This window comes from Apostichopus japonicus, chromosome 8 (assembly GCF_037975245.1).
Source record: "Apostichopus japonicus isolate 1M-3 chromosome 8, ASM3797524v1, whole genome shotgun sequence".
NCBI classification, from domain to species: domain Eukaryota; kingdom Metazoa; phylum Echinodermata; class Holothuroidea; order Aspidochirotida; family Stichopodidae; genus Apostichopus; species Apostichopus japonicus.
The window spans coordinates 38,109,216-38,125,871 of record NC_092568.1 but is presented as its reverse complement, the minus strand read 5'-3'; the positions used below and the strand labels follow the sequence as shown (position 1 = coordinate 38,125,871).

The 16,656-nt window shown below is 43.9% G+C and overlaps 19 non-coding genes and 1 pseudogene across 19 annotated transcripts; all 20 read right to left on the bottom strand.

Moving 5' to 3' along the window:
* Nucleotides 1–95: 95 nt before the first annotated feature.
* Nucleotides 96–214, bottom strand: LOC139972215 (5S ribosomal RNA). Its single transcript, XR_011794651.1, has one exon. It is a non-coding gene; the product is annotated as a 5S ribosomal RNA (ribosomal RNA).
* Nucleotides 215–945: 731 nt separating this feature from the next.
* Nucleotides 946–1,064, bottom strand: LOC139972214 (5S ribosomal RNA). Its single transcript, XR_011794650.1, has one exon. It is a non-coding gene; the product is annotated as a 5S ribosomal RNA (ribosomal RNA).
* A 730-nt stretch (nucleotides 1,065–1,794) lies between these two features.
* On the bottom strand, nucleotides 1,795–1,913 carry LOC139972213 (5S ribosomal RNA). The gene has a single exon (XR_011794649.1). It is a non-coding gene; the product is annotated as a 5S ribosomal RNA (ribosomal RNA).
* Nucleotides 1,914–2,645: 732 nt separating this feature from the next.
* Nucleotides 2,646–2,764, bottom strand: LOC139972211 (5S ribosomal RNA). Its single transcript, XR_011794647.1, has one exon. It is a non-coding gene; the product is annotated as a 5S ribosomal RNA (ribosomal RNA).
* Nucleotides 2,765–3,496: 732 nt separating this feature from the next.
* Nucleotides 3,497–3,615, bottom strand: LOC139972210 (5S ribosomal RNA). Its single transcript, XR_011794646.1, has one exon. It is a non-coding gene; the product is annotated as a 5S ribosomal RNA (ribosomal RNA).
* Nucleotides 3,616–4,348: 733 nt separating this feature from the next.
* LOC139972209 (5S ribosomal RNA) lies at nucleotides 4,349–4,467 on the bottom strand. Its single transcript, XR_011794645.1, has one exon. It is a non-coding gene; the product is annotated as a 5S ribosomal RNA (ribosomal RNA).
* A 732-nt stretch (nucleotides 4,468–5,199) lies between these two features.
* LOC139972208 (5S ribosomal RNA) lies at nucleotides 5,200–5,318 on the bottom strand. The gene has a single exon (XR_011794644.1). It is a non-coding gene; the product is annotated as a 5S ribosomal RNA (ribosomal RNA).
* A 731-nt stretch (nucleotides 5,319–6,049) lies between these two features.
* LOC139972207 (5S ribosomal RNA) lies at nucleotides 6,050–6,168 on the bottom strand. Its single transcript, XR_011794643.1, has one exon. It is a non-coding gene; the product is annotated as a 5S ribosomal RNA (ribosomal RNA).
* A 733-nt stretch (nucleotides 6,169–6,901) lies between these two features.
* LOC139972206 (5S ribosomal RNA) lies at nucleotides 6,902–7,020 on the bottom strand. The gene has a single exon (XR_011794642.1). It is a non-coding gene; the product is annotated as a 5S ribosomal RNA (ribosomal RNA).
* Nucleotides 7,021–7,752: 732 nt separating this feature from the next.
* On the bottom strand, nucleotides 7,753–7,871 carry LOC139972205 (5S ribosomal RNA). Its single transcript, XR_011794641.1, has one exon. It is a non-coding gene; the product is annotated as a 5S ribosomal RNA (ribosomal RNA).
* Nucleotides 7,872–8,609: 738 nt separating this feature from the next.
* LOC139972204 (5S ribosomal RNA) lies at nucleotides 8,610–8,728 on the bottom strand. The gene has a single exon (XR_011794640.1). It is a non-coding gene; the product is annotated as a 5S ribosomal RNA (ribosomal RNA).
* A 739-nt stretch (nucleotides 8,729–9,467) lies between these two features.
* On the bottom strand, nucleotides 9,468–9,586 carry LOC139972203 (5S ribosomal RNA). The gene has a single exon (XR_011794639.1). It is a non-coding gene; the product is annotated as a 5S ribosomal RNA (ribosomal RNA).
* Nucleotides 9,587–10,315: 729 nt separating this feature from the next.
* Nucleotides 10,316–10,434, bottom strand: LOC139972202 (5S ribosomal RNA). Its single transcript, XR_011794638.1, has one exon. It is a non-coding gene; the product is annotated as a 5S ribosomal RNA (ribosomal RNA).
* A 732-nt stretch (nucleotides 10,435–11,166) lies between these two features.
* LOC139972199 (5S ribosomal RNA) lies at nucleotides 11,167–11,285 on the bottom strand. The gene has a single exon (XR_011794636.1). It is a non-coding gene; the product is annotated as a 5S ribosomal RNA (ribosomal RNA).
* A 730-nt stretch (nucleotides 11,286–12,015) lies between these two features.
* LOC139972198 (5S ribosomal RNA) lies at nucleotides 12,016–12,134 on the bottom strand. Its single transcript, XR_011794635.1, has one exon. It is a non-coding gene; the product is annotated as a 5S ribosomal RNA (ribosomal RNA).
* Nucleotides 12,135–12,864: 730 nt separating this feature from the next.
* LOC139972197 (5S ribosomal RNA) lies at nucleotides 12,865–12,983 on the bottom strand. The gene has a single exon (XR_011794634.1). It is a non-coding gene; the product is annotated as a 5S ribosomal RNA (ribosomal RNA).
* Nucleotides 12,984–13,713: 730 nt separating this feature from the next.
* LOC139972656 (5S ribosomal RNA) lies at nucleotides 13,714–13,833 on the bottom strand. The gene has a single exon (XR_011795065.1). It is a non-coding gene; the product is annotated as a 5S ribosomal RNA (ribosomal RNA).
* Nucleotides 13,834–14,564: 731 nt separating this feature from the next.
* Nucleotides 14,565–14,684, bottom strand: LOC139972652 (5S ribosomal RNA). Its single transcript, XR_011795060.1, has one exon. It is a non-coding gene; the product is annotated as a 5S ribosomal RNA (ribosomal RNA).
* Nucleotides 14,685–15,411: 727 nt separating this feature from the next.
* On the bottom strand, nucleotides 15,412–15,531 carry LOC139972667 (5S ribosomal RNA). Its single transcript, XR_011795075.1, has one exon. It is a non-coding gene; the product is annotated as a 5S ribosomal RNA (ribosomal RNA).
* Nucleotides 15,532–16,262: 731 nt separating this feature from the next.
* LOC139972669 (5S ribosomal RNA) lies at nucleotides 16,263–16,395 on the bottom strand (annotated as a pseudogene).
* Between the last annotated feature and the right edge of the window lie 261 nt (nucleotides 16,396–16,656).

Below are 16,656 nucleotides of genomic sequence, written 5' to 3'. Positions count from 1 at the left end.
GGGAAAAACTTTTCATAACAATGACAGGATAAAACAATAGTGACAAAGAAATAAAGAAAGAAAGGGGTGCGGTTGTGGGTGAGGAAAAATGAAAAAGTCTACGGCACCTAGTATTCCCAGGCGGTCACCCATCCAAGTACTGACTAGGCTCGACGCTGCTTGACTTCGGTGATCGGACGAGAACCGGTATATTCAACGTGATATGGTCGTAGACATTAGAAAGATGAAATTTAAGCTTTTTATACCCGCCCGCCCCGAGACTTATTTTGCAAAGTTGAATATTCAACTCTAGACCACCTATATGGTTACTTATCCCATTAAACTAAACAATGTACATTGTGTTATATGACTTGAGAAGCTATATGGTAGCATATACGCCCGGATATGATTGCCCCGATGACTGACGCACGCACGCACACTCACCGTACTGAGAGTCTGAAGCTAGCTACGTTCGTCCGACTTGTGAACAAACCTCTTAACATAGTGTTCGTACGCTGCTCATGGGAAGCCTAAAGTGGTCTAAAATTGCCTCAATCGACCTAATTTCTGCATCACATTTACTTCCCTTTGTGTACTCCGACATCCAAGCCACAAAAAACGAGAGATTTTGTTTGAGAACATATCAAGAAAGATGTTCTCCTGTTTCTTTTCGGCACTTTTCCTGAGGGAGAACACTCGTGCAGCGTGCATGCATGCGGAATGATATATAGCCCTAATGATACACTTGTCTCGAATTAAAGGGAGCTGGAGAAAAACTTGTGATTGCAATGACAGGACACAACAATAGTGGTATATCATGGCAAGTCAATGTCTTCAACGGTGGTGGTGGTGGGGGGGGGGGGTTGGGAGGGGGAAAAACTTTTCATAACAATGACAGGATAAAACAATAGTGACAAAGAAATAAAGAAAGAAAGGGGTGCGGTTGTGGGTGAGGAAAAATGAAAAAGTCTACGGCACCTAGTATTCCCAGGCGGTCACCCATCCAAGTACTGACTAGGCTCGACGCTGCTTGACTTCGGTGATCGGACGAGAACCGGTATATTCAACGTGATATGGTCGTAGACATTAGAAAGATGAAATTTAAGCTTTTTATACCCGCCCGCCCCGAGACTTATTTTGCAAAGTTGAATATTCAACTCTAGACCACCTATATGGTTACTTATCCCATTAAACTAAACAATGTACATTGTGTTATATGACTTGAGAAGCTATATGGTAGCATATACGCCCGGATATGATTGCCCCGATGACTGACGCACGCACGCACACTCACCGTACTGAGAGTCTGAAGCTAGCTACGTTCGTCCGACTTGTGAACAAACCTCTTAACATAGTGTTCGTACGCTGCTCATGGGAAGCCTAAAGTGGTCTAAAATTGCCTCAATCGACCTAATTTCTGCATCACATTTACTTCCCTTTGTGTACTCCGACATCCAAGCCACAAAAAACGAGAGATTTTGTTTGAGAACATATCAAGAAAGATGTTCTCCTGTTTCTTTTCGGCACTTTTCCTGAGGGAGAACACTCGTGCAGCGTGCATGCATGCGGAATGATATATAGCCCTAATGATACACTTGTCTCGAATTAAAGGGAGCTGGAGAAAAACTTGTGATTGCAATGACAGGACACAACAATAGTGGTATATCATGGCAAGTCAATGTCTTCAACGGTGGTGGTGGTGGGGGGGGGGGTTGGGAGGGGGAAAAACTTTTCATAACAATGACAGGATAAAACAATAGTGACAAAGAAATAAAGAAAGAAAGGGGTGCGGTTGTGGGTGAGGAAAAATGAAAAAGTCTACGGCACCTAGTATTCCCAGGCGGTCACCCATCCAAGTACTGACTAGGCTCGACGCTGCTTGACTTCGGTGATCGGACGAGAACCGGTATATTCAACGTGATATGGTCGTAGACATTAGAAAGATGAAATTTAAGCTTTTTATACCCGCCCGCCCCGAGACTTATTTTGCAAAGTTGAATATTCAACTCTAGACCACCTATATGGTTACTTATCCCATTAAACTAAACAATGTACATTGTGTTATATGACTTGAGAAGCTATATGGTAGCATATACGCCCGGATATGATTGCCCCGATGACTGACGCACGCACGCACACTCACCGTACTGAGAGTCTGAAGCTAGCTACGTTCGTCCGACTTGTGAACAAACCTCTTAACATAGTGTTCGTACGCTGCTCATGGGAAGCCTAAAGTGGTCTAAAATTGCCTCAATCGACCTAATTTCTGCATCACATTTACTTCCCTTTGTGTACTCCGACATCCAAGCCACAAAAAACGAGAGATTTTGTTTGAGAACATATCAAGAAAGATGTTCTCCTGTTTCTTTTCGGCACTTTTCCTGAGGGAGAACACTCGTGCAGCGTGCATGCATGCGGAATGATATATAGCCCTAATGATACACTTGTCTCGAATTAAAGGGAGCTGGAGAAAAACTTGTGATTGCAATGACAGGACACAACAATAGTGGTATATCATGGCAAGTCAATGTCTTCAACGGTGGTGGTGGTGGGGGGGGGGGGGTTGGGAGGGGGAAAAACTTTTCATAACAATGACAGGATAAAACAATAGTGACAAAGAAATAAAGAAAGAAAGGGGTGCGGTTGTGGGTGAGGAAAAATGAAAAAGTCTACGGCACCTAGTATTCCCAGGCGGTCACCCATCCAAGTACTGACTAGGCTCGACGCTGCTTGACTTCGGTGATCGGACGAGAACCGGTATATTCAACGTGATATGGTCGTAGACATTAGAAAGATGAAATTTAAGCTTTTTATACCCGCCCGCCCCGAGACTTATTTTGCAAAGTTGAATATTCAACTCTAGACCACCTATATGGTTACTTATCCCATTAAACTAAACAATGTACATTGTGTTATATGACTTGAGAAGCTATATGGTAGCATATACGCCCGGATATGATTGCCCCGATGACTGACGCACGCACGCACACTCACCGTACTGAGAGTCTGAAGCTAGCTACGTTCGTCCGACTTGTGAACAAACCTCTTAACATAGTGTTCGTACGCTGCTCATGGGAAGCCTAAAGTGGTCTAAAATTGCCTCAATCGACCTAATTTCTGCATCACATTTACTTCCCTTTGTGTACTCCGACATCCAAGCCACAAAAAACGAGAGATTTTGTTTGAGAACATATCAAGAAAGATGTTCTCCTGTTTCTTTTCGGCACTTTTCCTGAGGGAGAACACTCGTGCAGCGTGCATGCATGCGGAATGATATATAGCCCTAATGATACACTTGTCTCGAATTAAAGGGAGCTGGAGAAAAACTTGTGATTGCAATGACAGGACACAACAATAGTGGTATATCATGGCAAGTCAATGTCTTCAACGGTGGTGGTGGTGGGGGGGGGGGGGTTGGGAGGGGGAAAAACTTTTCATAACAATGACAGGATAAAACAATAGTGACAAAGAAATAAAGAAAGAAAGGGGTGCGGTTGTGGGTGAGGAAAAATGAAAAAGTCTACGGCACCTAGTATTCCCAGGCGGTCACCCATCCAAGTACTGACTAGGCTCGACGCTGCTTGACTTCGGTGATCGGACGAGAACCGGTATATTCAACGTGATATGGTCGTAGACATTAGAAAGATGAAATTTAAGCTTTTTATACCCGCCCGCCCCGAGACTTATTTTGCAAAGTTGAATATTCAACTCTAGACCACCTATATGGTTACTTATCCCATTAAACTAAACAATGTACATTGTGTTATATGACTTGAGAAGCTATATGGTAGCATATACGCCCGGATATGATTGCCCCGATGACTGACGCACGCACGCACACTCACCGTACTGAGAGTCTGAAGCTAGCTACGTTCGTCCGACTTGTGAACAAACCTCTTAACATAGTGTTCGTACGCTGCTCATGGGAAGCCTAAAGTGGTCTAAAATTGCCTCAATCGACCTAATTTCTGCATCACATTTACTTCCCTTTGTGTACTCCGACATCCAAGCCACAAAAAACGAGAGATTTTGTTTGAGAACATATCAAGAAAGATGTTCTCCTGTTTCTTTTCGGCACTTTTCCTGAGGGAGAACACTCGTGCAGCGTGCATGCATGCGGAATGATATATAGCCCTAATGATACACTTGTCTCGAATTAAAGGGAGCTGGAGAAAAACTTGTGATTGCAATGACAGGACACAACAATAGTGGTATATCATGGCAAGTCAATGTCTTCAACGGTGGTGGTGGTGGGGGGGGGGGGGGTTGGGAGGGGGAAAAACTTTTCATAACAATGACAGGATAAAACAATAGTGACAAAGAAATAAAGAAAGAAAGGGGTGCGGTTGTGGGTGAGGAAAAATGAAAAAGTCTACGGCACCTAGTATTCCCAGGCGGTCACCCATCCAAGTACTGACTAGGCTCGACGCTGCTTGACTTCGGTGATCGGACGAGAACCGGTATATTCAACGTGATATGGTCGTAGACATTAGAAAGATGAAATTTAAGCTTTTTATACCCGCCCGCCCCGAGACTTATTTTGCAAAGTTGAATATTCAACTCTAGACCACCTATATGGTTACTTATCCCATTAAACTAAACAATGTACATTGTGTTATATGACTTGAGAAGCTATATGGTAGCATATACGCCCGGATATGATTGCCCCGATGACTGACGCACGCACGCACACTCACCGTACTGAGAGTCTGAAGCTAGCTACGTTCGTCCGACTTGTGAACAAACCTCTTAACATAGTGTTCGTACGCTGCTCATGGGAAGCCTAAAGTGGTCTAAAATTGCCTCAATCGACCTAATTTCTGCATCACATTTACTTCCCTTTGTGTACTCCGACATCCAAGCCACAAAAAACGAGAGATTTTGTTTGAGAACATATCAAGAAAGATGTTCTCCTGTTTCTTTTCGGCACTTTTCCTGAGGGAGAACACTCGTGCAGCGTGCATGCATGCGGAATGATATATAGCCCTAATGATACACTTGTCTCGAATTAAAGGGAGCTGGAGAAAAACTTGTGATTGCAATGACAGGACACAACAATAGTGGTATATCATGGCAAGTCAATGTCTTCAACGGTGGTGGTGGTGGGGGGGGGGGGGTTGGGAGGGGGAAAAACTTTTCATAACAATGACAGGATAAAACAATAGTGACAAAGAAATAAAGAAAGAAAGGGGTGCGGTTGTGGGTGAGGAAAAATGAAAAAGTCTACGGCACCTAGTATTCCCAGGCGGTCACCCATCCAAGTACTGACTAGGCTCGACGCTGCTTGACTTCGGTGATCGGACGAGAACCGGTATATTCAACGTGATATGGTCGTAGACATTAGAAAGATGAAATTTAAGCTTTTTATACCCGCCCGCCCCGAGACTTATTTTGCAAAGTTGAATATTCAACTCTAGACCACCTATATGGTTACTTATCCCATTAAACTAAACAATGTACATTGTGTTATATGACTTGAGAAGCTATATGGTAGCATATACGCCCGGATATGATTGCCCCGATGACTGACGCACGCACGCACACTCACCGTACTGAGAGTCTGAAGCTAGCTACGTTCGTCCGACTTGTGAACAAACCTCTTAACATAGTGTTCGTACGCTGCTCATGGGAAGCCTAAAGTGGTCTAAAATTGCCTCAATCGACCTAATTTCTGCATCACATTTACTTCCCTTTGTGTACTCCGACATCCAAGCCACAAAAAACGAGAGATTTTGTTTGAGAACATATCAAGAAAGATGTTCTCCTGTTTCTTTTCGGCACTTTTCCTGAGGGAGAACACTCGTGCAGCGTGCATGCATGCGGAATGATATATAGCCCTAATGATACACTTGTCTCGAATTAAAGGGAGCTGGAGAAAAACTTGTGATTGCAATGACAGGACACAACAATAGTGGTATATCATGGCAAGTCAATGTCTTCAACGGTGGTGGTGGTGGGGGGGGGGGGTTGGGAGGGGGAAAAACTTTTCATAACAATGACAGGATAAAACAATAGTGACAAAGAAATAAAGAAAGAAAGGGGTGCGGTTGTGGGTGAGGAAAAATGAAAAAGTCTACGGCACCTAGTATTCCCAGGCGGTCACCCATCCAAGTACTGACTAGGCTCGACGCTGCTTGACTTCGGTGATCGGACGAGAACCGGTATATTCAACGTGATATGGTCGTAGACATTAGAAAGATGAAATTTAAGCTTTTTATACCCGCCCGCCCCGAGACTTATTTTGCAAAGTTGAATATTCAACTCTAGACCACCTATATGGTTACTTATCCCATTAAACTAAACAATGTACATTGTGTTATATGACTTGAGAAGCTATATGGTAGCATATACGCCCGGATATGATTGCCCCGATGACTGACGCACGCACGCACACTCACCGTACTGAGAGTCTGAAGCTAGCTACGTTCGTCCGACTTGTGAACAAACCTCTTAACATAGTGTTCGTACGCTGCTCATGGGAAGCCTAAAGTGGTCTAAAATTGCCTCAATCGACCTAATTTCTGCATCACATTTACTTCCCTTTGTGTACTCCGACATCCAAGCCACAAAAAACGAGAGATTTTGTTTGAGAACATATCAAGAAAGATGTTCTCCTGTTTCTTTTCGGCACTTTTCCTGAGGGAGAACACTCGTGCAGCGTGCATGCATGCGGAATGATATATAGCCCTAATGATACACTTGTCTCGAATTAAAGGGAGCTGGAGAAAAACTTGTGATTGCAATGACAGGACACAACAATAGTGGTATATCATGGCAAGTCAATGTCTTCAACGGTGGTGGTGGTGGGGGGGGGGGGGGTTGGGAGGGGGAAAAACTTTTCATAACAATGACAGGATAAAACAATAGTGACAAAGAAATAAAGAAAGAAAGGGGTGCGGTTGTGGGTGAGGAAAAATGAAAAAGTCTACGGCACCTAGTATTCCCAGGCGGTCACCCATCCAAGTACTGACTAGGCTCGACGCTGCTTGACTTCGGTGATCGGACGAGAACCGGTATATTCAACGTGATATGGTCGTAGACATTAGAAAGATGAAATTTAAGCTTTTTATACCCGCCCGCCCCGAGACTTATTTTGCAAAGTTGAATATTCAACTCTAGACCACCTATATGGTTACTTATCCCATTAAACTAAACAATGTACATTGTGTTATATGACTTGAGAAGCTATATGGTAGCATATACGCCCGGATATGATTGCCCCGATGACTGACGCACGCACGCACACTCACCGTACTGAGAGTCTGAAGCTAGCTACGTTCGTCCGACTTGTGAACAAACCTCTTAACATAGTGTTCGTACGCTGCTCATGGGAAGCCTAAAGTGGTCTAAAATTGCCTCAATCGACCTAATTTCTGCATCACATTTACTTCCCTTTGTGTACTCCGACATCCAAGCCACAAAAAACGAGAGATTTTGTTTGAGAACATATCAAGAAAGATGTTCTCCTGTTTCTTTTCGGCACTTTTCCTGAGGGAGAACACTCGTGCAGCGTGCATGCATGCGGAATGATATATAGCCCTAATGATACACTTGTCTCGAATTAAAGGGAGCTGGAGAAAAACTTGTGATTGCAATGACAGGACACAACAATAGTGGTATATCATGGCAAGTCAATGTCTTCAACGGTGGTGGTGGTGGGGGGGGGGGGGTTGGGAGGGGGAAAAACTTTTCATAACAATGACAGGATAAAACAATAGTGACAAAGAAATAAAGAAAGAAAGGGGTGCGGTTGTGGGTGAGGAAAAATGAAAAAGTCTACGGCACCTAGTATTCCCAGGCGGTCACCCATCCAAGTACTGACTAGGCTCGACGCTGCTTGACTTCGGTGATCGGACGAGAACCGGTATATTCAACGTGATATGGTCGTAGACATTAGAAAGATGAAATTTAAGCTTTTTATACCCGCCCGCCCCGAGACTTATTTTGCAAAGTTGAATATTCAACTCTAGACCACCTATATGGTTACTTATCCCATTAAACTAAACAATGTACATTGTGTTATATGACTTGAGAAGCTATATGGTAGCATATACGCCCGGATATGATTGCCCCGATGACTGACGCACGCACGCACACTCACCGTACTGAGAGTCTGAAGCTAGCTACGTTCGTCCGACTTGTGAACAAACCTCTTAACATAGTGTTCGTACGCTGCTCATGGGAAGCCTAAAGTGGTCTAAAATTGCCTCAATCGACCTAATTTCTGCATCACATTTACTTCCCTTTGTGTACTCCGACATCCAAGCCACAAAAAACGAGAGATTTTGTTTGAGAACATATCAAGAAAGATGTTCTCCTGTTTCTTTTCGGCACTTTTCCTGAGGGAGAACACTCGTGCAGCGTGCATGCATGCGGAATGATATATAGCCCTAATGATACACTTGTCTCGAATTAAAGGGAGCTGGAGAAAAACTTGTGATTGCAATGACAGGACACAACAATAGTGGTATATCATGGCAAGTCAATGTCTTCAACGGGTGGTGGTGGTGGGGGGGGGGGGGGGGGGTTGGGAGGGGGAAAAACTTTTCATAACAATGACAGGATAAAACAATAGTGACAAAGAAATAAAGAAAGAAAGGGGTGCGGTTGTGGGTGAGGAAAAATGAAAAAGTCTACGGCACCTAGTATTCCCAGGCGGTCACCCATCCAAGTACTGACTAGGCTCGACGCTGCTTGACTTCGGTGATCGGACGAGAACCGGTATATTCAACGTGATATGGTCGTAGACATTAGAAAGATGAAATTTAAGCTTTTTATACCCGCCCGCCCCGAGACTTATTTTGCAAAGTTGAATATTCAACTCTAGACCACCTATATGGTTACTTATCCCATTAAACTAAACAATGTACATTGTGTTATATGACTTGAGAAGCTATATGGTAGCATATACGCCCGGATATGATTGCCCCGATGACTGACGCACGCACGCACACTCACCGTACTGAGAGTCTGAAGCTAGCTACGTTCGTCCGACTTGTGAACAAACCTCTTAACATAGTGTTCGTACGCTGCTCATGGGAAGCCTAAAGTGGTCTAAAATTGCCTCAATCGACCTAATTTCTGCATCACATTTACTTCCCTTTGTGTACTCCGACATCCAAGCCACAAAAAACGAGAGATTTTGTTTGAGAACATATCAAGAAAGATGTTCTCCTGTTTCTTTTCGGCACTTTTCCTGAGGGAGAACACTCGTGCAGCGTGCATGCATGCGGAATGATATATAGCCCTAATGATACACTTGTCTCGAATTAAAGGGAGCTGGAGAAAAACTTGTGATTGCAATGACAGGACACAACAATAGTGGTATATCATGGCAAGTCAATGTCTTCAACGGTGGTGGTGGTGGGGGGGGGGGGGGGGGTTGGGAGGGGGAAAAAACTTTTCATAACAATGACAGGATAAAACAATAGTGACAAAGAAATAAAGAAAGAAATGGGGTGCGGTTGGTGGGTGAGGAAAAATGAAAAAGTCTACGGCACCTAGTATTCCCAGGCGGTCACCCATCCAAGTACTGACTAGGCTCGACGCTGCTTGACTTCGGTGATCGGACGAGAACCGGTATATTCAACGTGATATGGTCGTAGACATTAGAAGATGAAATTTAAGCTTTTTATACCCGCCCGCCCCGAGACTTATTTTGCAAAGTTGAATATTCAACTCTAGACCACCTATATGGTTACTTATCCCATTAAACTAAACAATGTACATTGTGTTATATGACTTGAGAAGCTATATGGTAGCATATACGCCCGGATATGATTGCCCCGATGACTGACGCACGCACGCACACTCACCGTACTGAGAGTCTGAAGCTAGCTACGTTCGTCCGACTTGTGAACAAACCACTTAACATAGTGTTCGTACGCTGCTCATGGGAAGCTAAAGTGGTCTAAAATTGCCTCAATCGACCTAATTTCTGCATCACATTTACTTCCCTTTGTGTACTCCGACATCCAAGCCACAAAAAACGAGAGATTTTGTTTGAGAACATATCAAGAAAGATGTTCTCCTGTTTCTTTTCGGCACTTTTCCTGAGGGAGAACACTCGTGCAGCGTGCATGCATGCGGAATGATATATAGCCCTAATGATACACTTGTCTCGAATTAAAGGGAGCTGGAGAAAAACTTGTGATTGCAATGACAGGACACAACAATAGTGGTATATCATGGCAAGTCAATGTCTTCAACGGTGGTGGTGGTGGGGGGGGGGGGTTGGGAGGGGGAAAAACTTTTCATAACAATGACAGGATAAAACAATAGTGACAAAGAAATAAAGAAAGAAAGGGGTGCGGTTGTGGGTGAGGAAAAATGAAAAAGTCTACGGCACCTAGTATTCCCAGGCGGTCACCCATCCAAGTACTGACTAGGCTCGACGCTGCTTGACTTCGGTGATCGGACGAGAACCGGTATATTCAACGTGATATGGTCGTAGACATTAGAAAGATGAAATTTAAGCTTTTTATACCCGCCCGCCCCGAGGACTTATTTTGCAAAGTTGAATATTCAACTCTAGACCACCTATATGGTTACTTATCCCATTAAACTAAACAATGTACATTGTGTTATATGACTTGAGAAGCTATATGGTAGCATATACGCCCGGATATGATTGCCCCGATGACTGACGCACGCACGCACACTCACCGTACTGAGAGTCTGAAGCTAGCTACGTTCGTCCGACTTGTGAACAAACCTCTTAACATAGTGTTCGTACGCTGCTCATGGGAAGCCTAAAGTGGTCTAAAATTGCCTCAATCGACCTAATTTCTGCATCACATTTACTTCCCTTTGTGTACTCCGACATCCAAGCCACAAAAAACGAGAGATTTTGTTTGAGAACATATCAAGAAAGATGTTCTCCTGTTTCTTTTCGGCACTTTTCCTGAGGGAGAACACTCGTGCAGCGTGCATGCATGCGGAATGATATATAGCCCTAATGATACACTTGTCTCGAATTAAAGGGAGCTGGAGAAAAACTTGTGATTGCAATGACAGGACACAACAATAGTGGTATATCATGGCAAGTCAATGTCTTCAACGGTGGTGGTGGTGGGGGGGGGGGTTGGGAGGGGGAAAAACTTTTCATAACAATGACAGGATAAAACAATAGTGACAAAGAAATAAAGAAAGAAAGGGGTGCGGTTGTGGGTGAGGAAAAATGAAAAAAGTCTACGGCACCTAGTATTCCCAGGCGGTCACCCATCCAAGTACTGACTAGGCTCGACGCTGCTTGACTTCGGTGATCGGACGAGAACCGGTATATTCAACGTGATATGGTCGTAGACATTAGAAAGATGAAATTTAAGCTTTTTATACCCGCCCGCCCCGAGACTTATTTTGCAAAGTTGAATATTCAACTCTAGACCACCTATATGGTTACTTATCCCATTAAACTAAACAATGTACATTGTGTTATATGACTTGAGAAGCTATATGGTAGCATATACGCCCGGATATGATTGCCCCGATGACTGACGCACGCACGCACACTCACCGTACTGAGAGTCTGAAGCTAGCTACGTTCGTCCGACTTGTGAACAAACCTCTTAACATAGTGTTCGTACGCTGCTCATGGGAAGCCTAAAGTGGTCTAAAATTGCCTCAATCGACCTAATTTCTGCATCACATTTACTTCCCTTTGTGTACTCCGACATCCAAGCCACAAAAAACGAGAGATTTTGTTTGAGAACATATCAAGAAAGATGTTCTCCTGTTTCTTTTCGGCACTTTTCCTGAGGGAGAACACTCGTGCAGCGTGCATGCATGCGGAATGATATATAGCCCTAATGATACACTTGTCTCGAATTAAAGGGAGCTGGAGAAAAACTTGTGATTGCAATGACAGGACACAACAATAGTGGTATATCATGGCAAGTCATGTCTTCAACGGTGGTGGTGGTGGGGGGGGGGGGTTGGGAGGGGGAAAAACTTTTCATAACAATGACAGGATAAAACAATAGTGACAAAGAAATAAAGAAAGAAAGGGGTGCGGTTGTGGGTGAGGAAAAATGAAAAAGTCTACGGCACCTAGTATTCCCAGGCGGTCACCCATCCAAGTACTGACTAGGCTCGACGCTGCTTGACTTCGGTGATCGGACGAGAACCGGTATATTCAACGTGATATGGTCGTAGACATTAGAAAGATGAAATTTAAGCTTTTTATACCCGCCCGCCCCGAGACTTATTTTGCAAAGTTGAATATTCAACTCTAGACCACCTATATGGTTACTTATCCCATTAAACTAAACAATGTACATTGTGTTATATGACTTGAGAAGCTATATGGTAGCATATACGCCCGGATATGATTGCCCCGATGACTGACGCACGCACGCACACTCACCGTACTGAGAGTCTGAAGCTAGCTACGTTCGTCCGACTTGTGAACAAACCTCTTAACATAGTGTTCGTACGCTGCTCATGGGAAGCCTAAAGTGGTCTAAAATTGCCTCAATCGACCTAATTTCTGCATCACATTTACTTCCCTTTGTTTACTCCGACATCCAAGCCACAAAAAACGAGAGATTTTGTTTGAGAACATATCAAGAAAGATGTTCTCCTGTTTCTTTTTCGGCACTTTTCCTGAGGGAGAACACTCGTGCAGCGTGCATGCATGCGGAATGATATATAGCCCTAATGATACACTTGTCTCGAATTAAAGGGAGCTGGAGAAAAACTTGTGATTGCAATGACAGGACACAACAATAGTGGTATATCATGGCAAGTCAATGTCTTCAACGGTGGTGGTGGTGGGGGGGGGGGTTGGGAGGGGGAAAAACTTTTCATAACAATGACAGGATAAAACAATAGTGACAAAGAAATAAAGAAAGAAAGGGGTGCGGTTGTGGGTGAGGAAAAATGAAAAGTCTACGGCACCTAGTATTCCCAGGCGGTCACCCATCCAAGTACTGACTAGGCTCGACGCTGCTTGACTTCGGTGATCGGACGAGAACCGGTATATTCAACGTGATATGGTCGTAGACATTAGAAAGATGAAATTTAAGCTTTTTATACCCGCCCGCCCCGAGACTTATTTTGCAAAGTTGATATTCAACTCTAGACCACCTATATGGTTACTTATCCCATTAAACTAAACAATGTACATTGTGTTATATGACTTGAGAAGCTATATGGTAGCATATACGCCCGGATATGATTGCCCCGATGACTGACGCACGCACGCACACTCACCGTACTGAGAGTCTGAAGCTAGCTACGTTCGTCCGACTTGTGAACAAACCTCTTAACATAGTGTTCGTACGCTGCTCATGGGAAGCCTAAAGTGGTCTAAAATTGCCTCAATCGACCTAATTTCTGCATCACATTACTTCCCCTTTGTGTACTCCGACATCCAAGCCACAAAAACGAGAGATTTTGTTTGAGAACATATCAAGAAAGATGTTCTCCTGTTTCTTTTCGGCACTTTTCCTGAGGGAGAACACTCGTGCAGCGTGCATGCATGCGGAATGATATATAGCCCTAATGATTACACTTGTCTCGAATTAAAGGGAGCTGGAGAAAAACTTGTGATTGCAATGACAGGACACAACAATAGTGGTATATCATGGCAAGTCAATGTCTTCAACGGTGGTGGTGGTGGGGGGGGGGGGTTGGGAGGGGGAAAAACTTTTCATAACAATGACAGGATAAAACAATAGTGACAAAGAAATAAAGAAAGAAAGGGGTGCGGTTGTGGGTGAGGAAAAATGAAAAAGTCTACGGCACCTAGTATTCCCAGGCGGTCACCCATCCAAGTACTGACTAGGCTCGACGCTGCTTGACTTCGGTGGATCGGACGAGAACCGGTATATTCAACGTGATATGGTCGTAGACATTAGAAAGATGAAATTTAAGCTTTTTATACCCGCCCGCCCCGAGACTTATTTTGCAAAGTTGAATATTCAACTCTAGACCCACCTATATGGTTACTTATCCCATTAAACTAAACAATGTACATTGTGTTATATGACTTGAGAAGCTATATGGTAGCATATACGCCCGGATATGATTGCCCCGATGACTGACGCACGCACGCACACTCACCGTACTGAGAGTCTGAAGCTAGCTACGTTCGTCCGACTTGTGAACAAACCTCTTAACATAGTGTTCGTACGCTGCTCATGGGAAGCCTAAAGTGGTCTAAAATTGCCTCAATCGACCCTAATTTCTGCATCACATTTACTTCCTTTGTGTACTCCGACATCCAAGCCACAAAAAACGAGAGATTTTGTTTGAGAACATATCAAGAAAGATGTTCTCCTGTTTCTTTTCGGCACTTTTCCTGAGGGAGAACACTCGTGCAGCGTGCATGCATGCGGAATGATATATAGCCCTAATGATACACTTGTCTCGAATTAAAGGGAGCTGGAGAAAAACTTGTGATTGCAATGACAGGACACAACAATAGTGGTATATCATGGCAAGTCAATGTCTTCAACGGTGGTGGTGGTGGGGGGGGGGGTTGGGAGGGGGAAAAACTTTTCATAACAATGACAGGATAAAACAATAGTGACAAAGAAATAAAGAAAGAAAGGGGTGCGGTTGTGGGTGAGGAAAAATGAAAAAGTCTACGGCACCTAGTAATTCCCAGGCGGTCACCCATCCAAGTACTGACTAGGCTCGACGCTGCTTGACTTCGGTGATCGGACGAGAACCGGTATATTCAACGTGATATGGTCGTAGACATTAGAAAGATGAATTTAAGCTTTTTATACCCGCCCGCCCCGAGACTTATTTTGCAAAGTTGAATATTCAACTCTAGACCACCTATATGGTTACTTATCCCATTAAACTAAACAATGTACATTGTGTTATATGACTTGAGAAGCTATATGGTAGCATATACGCCGGATATGATTGCCCCGATGACTGACGCACGCACGCACACTCACCGTACTGAGAGTCTGAAGCTAGCTACGTTCGTCCGACTTGTGAACAAACCTCTTAACATAGTGTTCGTACGCTGCTCATGGGAAGCCTAAAGTGGTCTAAAATTGCCTCAATCGACCTAATTTCTGCATCACATTTACTTCCCTTTGTGTACTCCGACATCCAAGCCACAAAAAACGAGAGATTTTGTTTGAGAACATATCAAGAAAGATGTTCTCCTGTTTCTTTTCGGCACTTTTCCTGAGGAGAACACTCGTGCAGCGTGCATGCATGCGGAATGATATATAGCCCTAATGATACACTTGTCTCGAATTAAAGGGAGCTGGAGAAAAACTTGTGATTGCAATGACGGACACAACAATAGTGGTATATCATGGCAAGTCAATGTCTTCAACGGTGGTGGTGGTGGGGGGGGGGGTTGGGAGGGGGAAAAACTTTTCATAACAATGACAGGATAAAACAATAGTGACAAAGAAATAAAGAAAGAAAGGGGTGCGGTTGTGGGTGAGGAAAAAATGAAAAAGTCTACGGCACCTAGTATTCCCAGGCGGTCACCCATCCAAGTACTGACTAGGCTCGACGCCTGCTTGACTTCGGTGATCGGACGAGAACCGGTATATTCAACGTGATATGGTCGTAGACATTAGAAAGATGAAATTTAAGCTTTTTATACCCGCCCGCCCCGAGACTTATTTTGCAAAGTTGAATATTCACTCCTAGACCACCTATATGGTTACTTATCCCATTAAACTAAACAATGTACATTGTGTTATATGACTTGAGAAGCTATATGGTAGCATATACGCCCGGATATGATTGCCCCGATGACTGACGCACGCACGCACACTCACCGTACTGAGAGTCTGAAGCTAGCTACGTTCGTCCGACTTGTGAACAAACCTCTTAACATAGTGTCGTACGCTGCTCATGGGAAGCCTAAAGTGGTCTAAAATTGCCTCAATCGACCTAATTTCTGCATCACATTTACTTCCCTTTGTGTACTCCGACATCCAAGCCACAAAAAACGAGAGATTTTGTTTGAGAACATATCAAGAAAGATGTTCTCCTGTTTCTTTTCGGCACTTTTCCTGAGGGAGAACACTCGTGCAGCGTGCATGCATGCGGAATGATATATAGCCCTAATGATACACTTGTCTCGAATTAAAGGGAGCTGGAGAAAAAACTTGTGATTGCAATGACAGGACACAACCAATAGTGGTATATCATGGCAAGTCAATGTCTTCAACGGTGGTGGTGGTGGGGGGGGGGGTTGGGAGGGGGAAAAACTTTTCATAACAATGACAGGATAATACAATAGTGACAAAGAAATAAAGAAAGAAAGGGGTGCGGTTGTGGGTGAGGAAAAATGAAAAAGTCTACGGCACCTAGTATTCCCAGGCGAGTATTCCCAGGCGGTCACCCATCCAAGTACTGACTAGGCTCGACGCTGCTTGACTTCGGTGATCGGACGAGAACCGGTATATTCAACGTGATATGGTCGTAGACATTAGAAAGATGAAATTTAAGCTTTTTATACCCGCCCGCCCCGAGACTTATTTTGCAAAGTTGAATATTCAACTCTAGACCACCTATATGGTTACTTATCCCATTAAACTAAACAATGTACATTGTGTTATATGACTTGAGAAGCTATATGGTAGCATATACGCCCGGATATGATTGCCCCGATGACTGACGCACGCACGCACACTCACCGTACTGAGAGTCTGAAGCTAGCTACGTTCGTCCGACTTGTGAACAAACCTC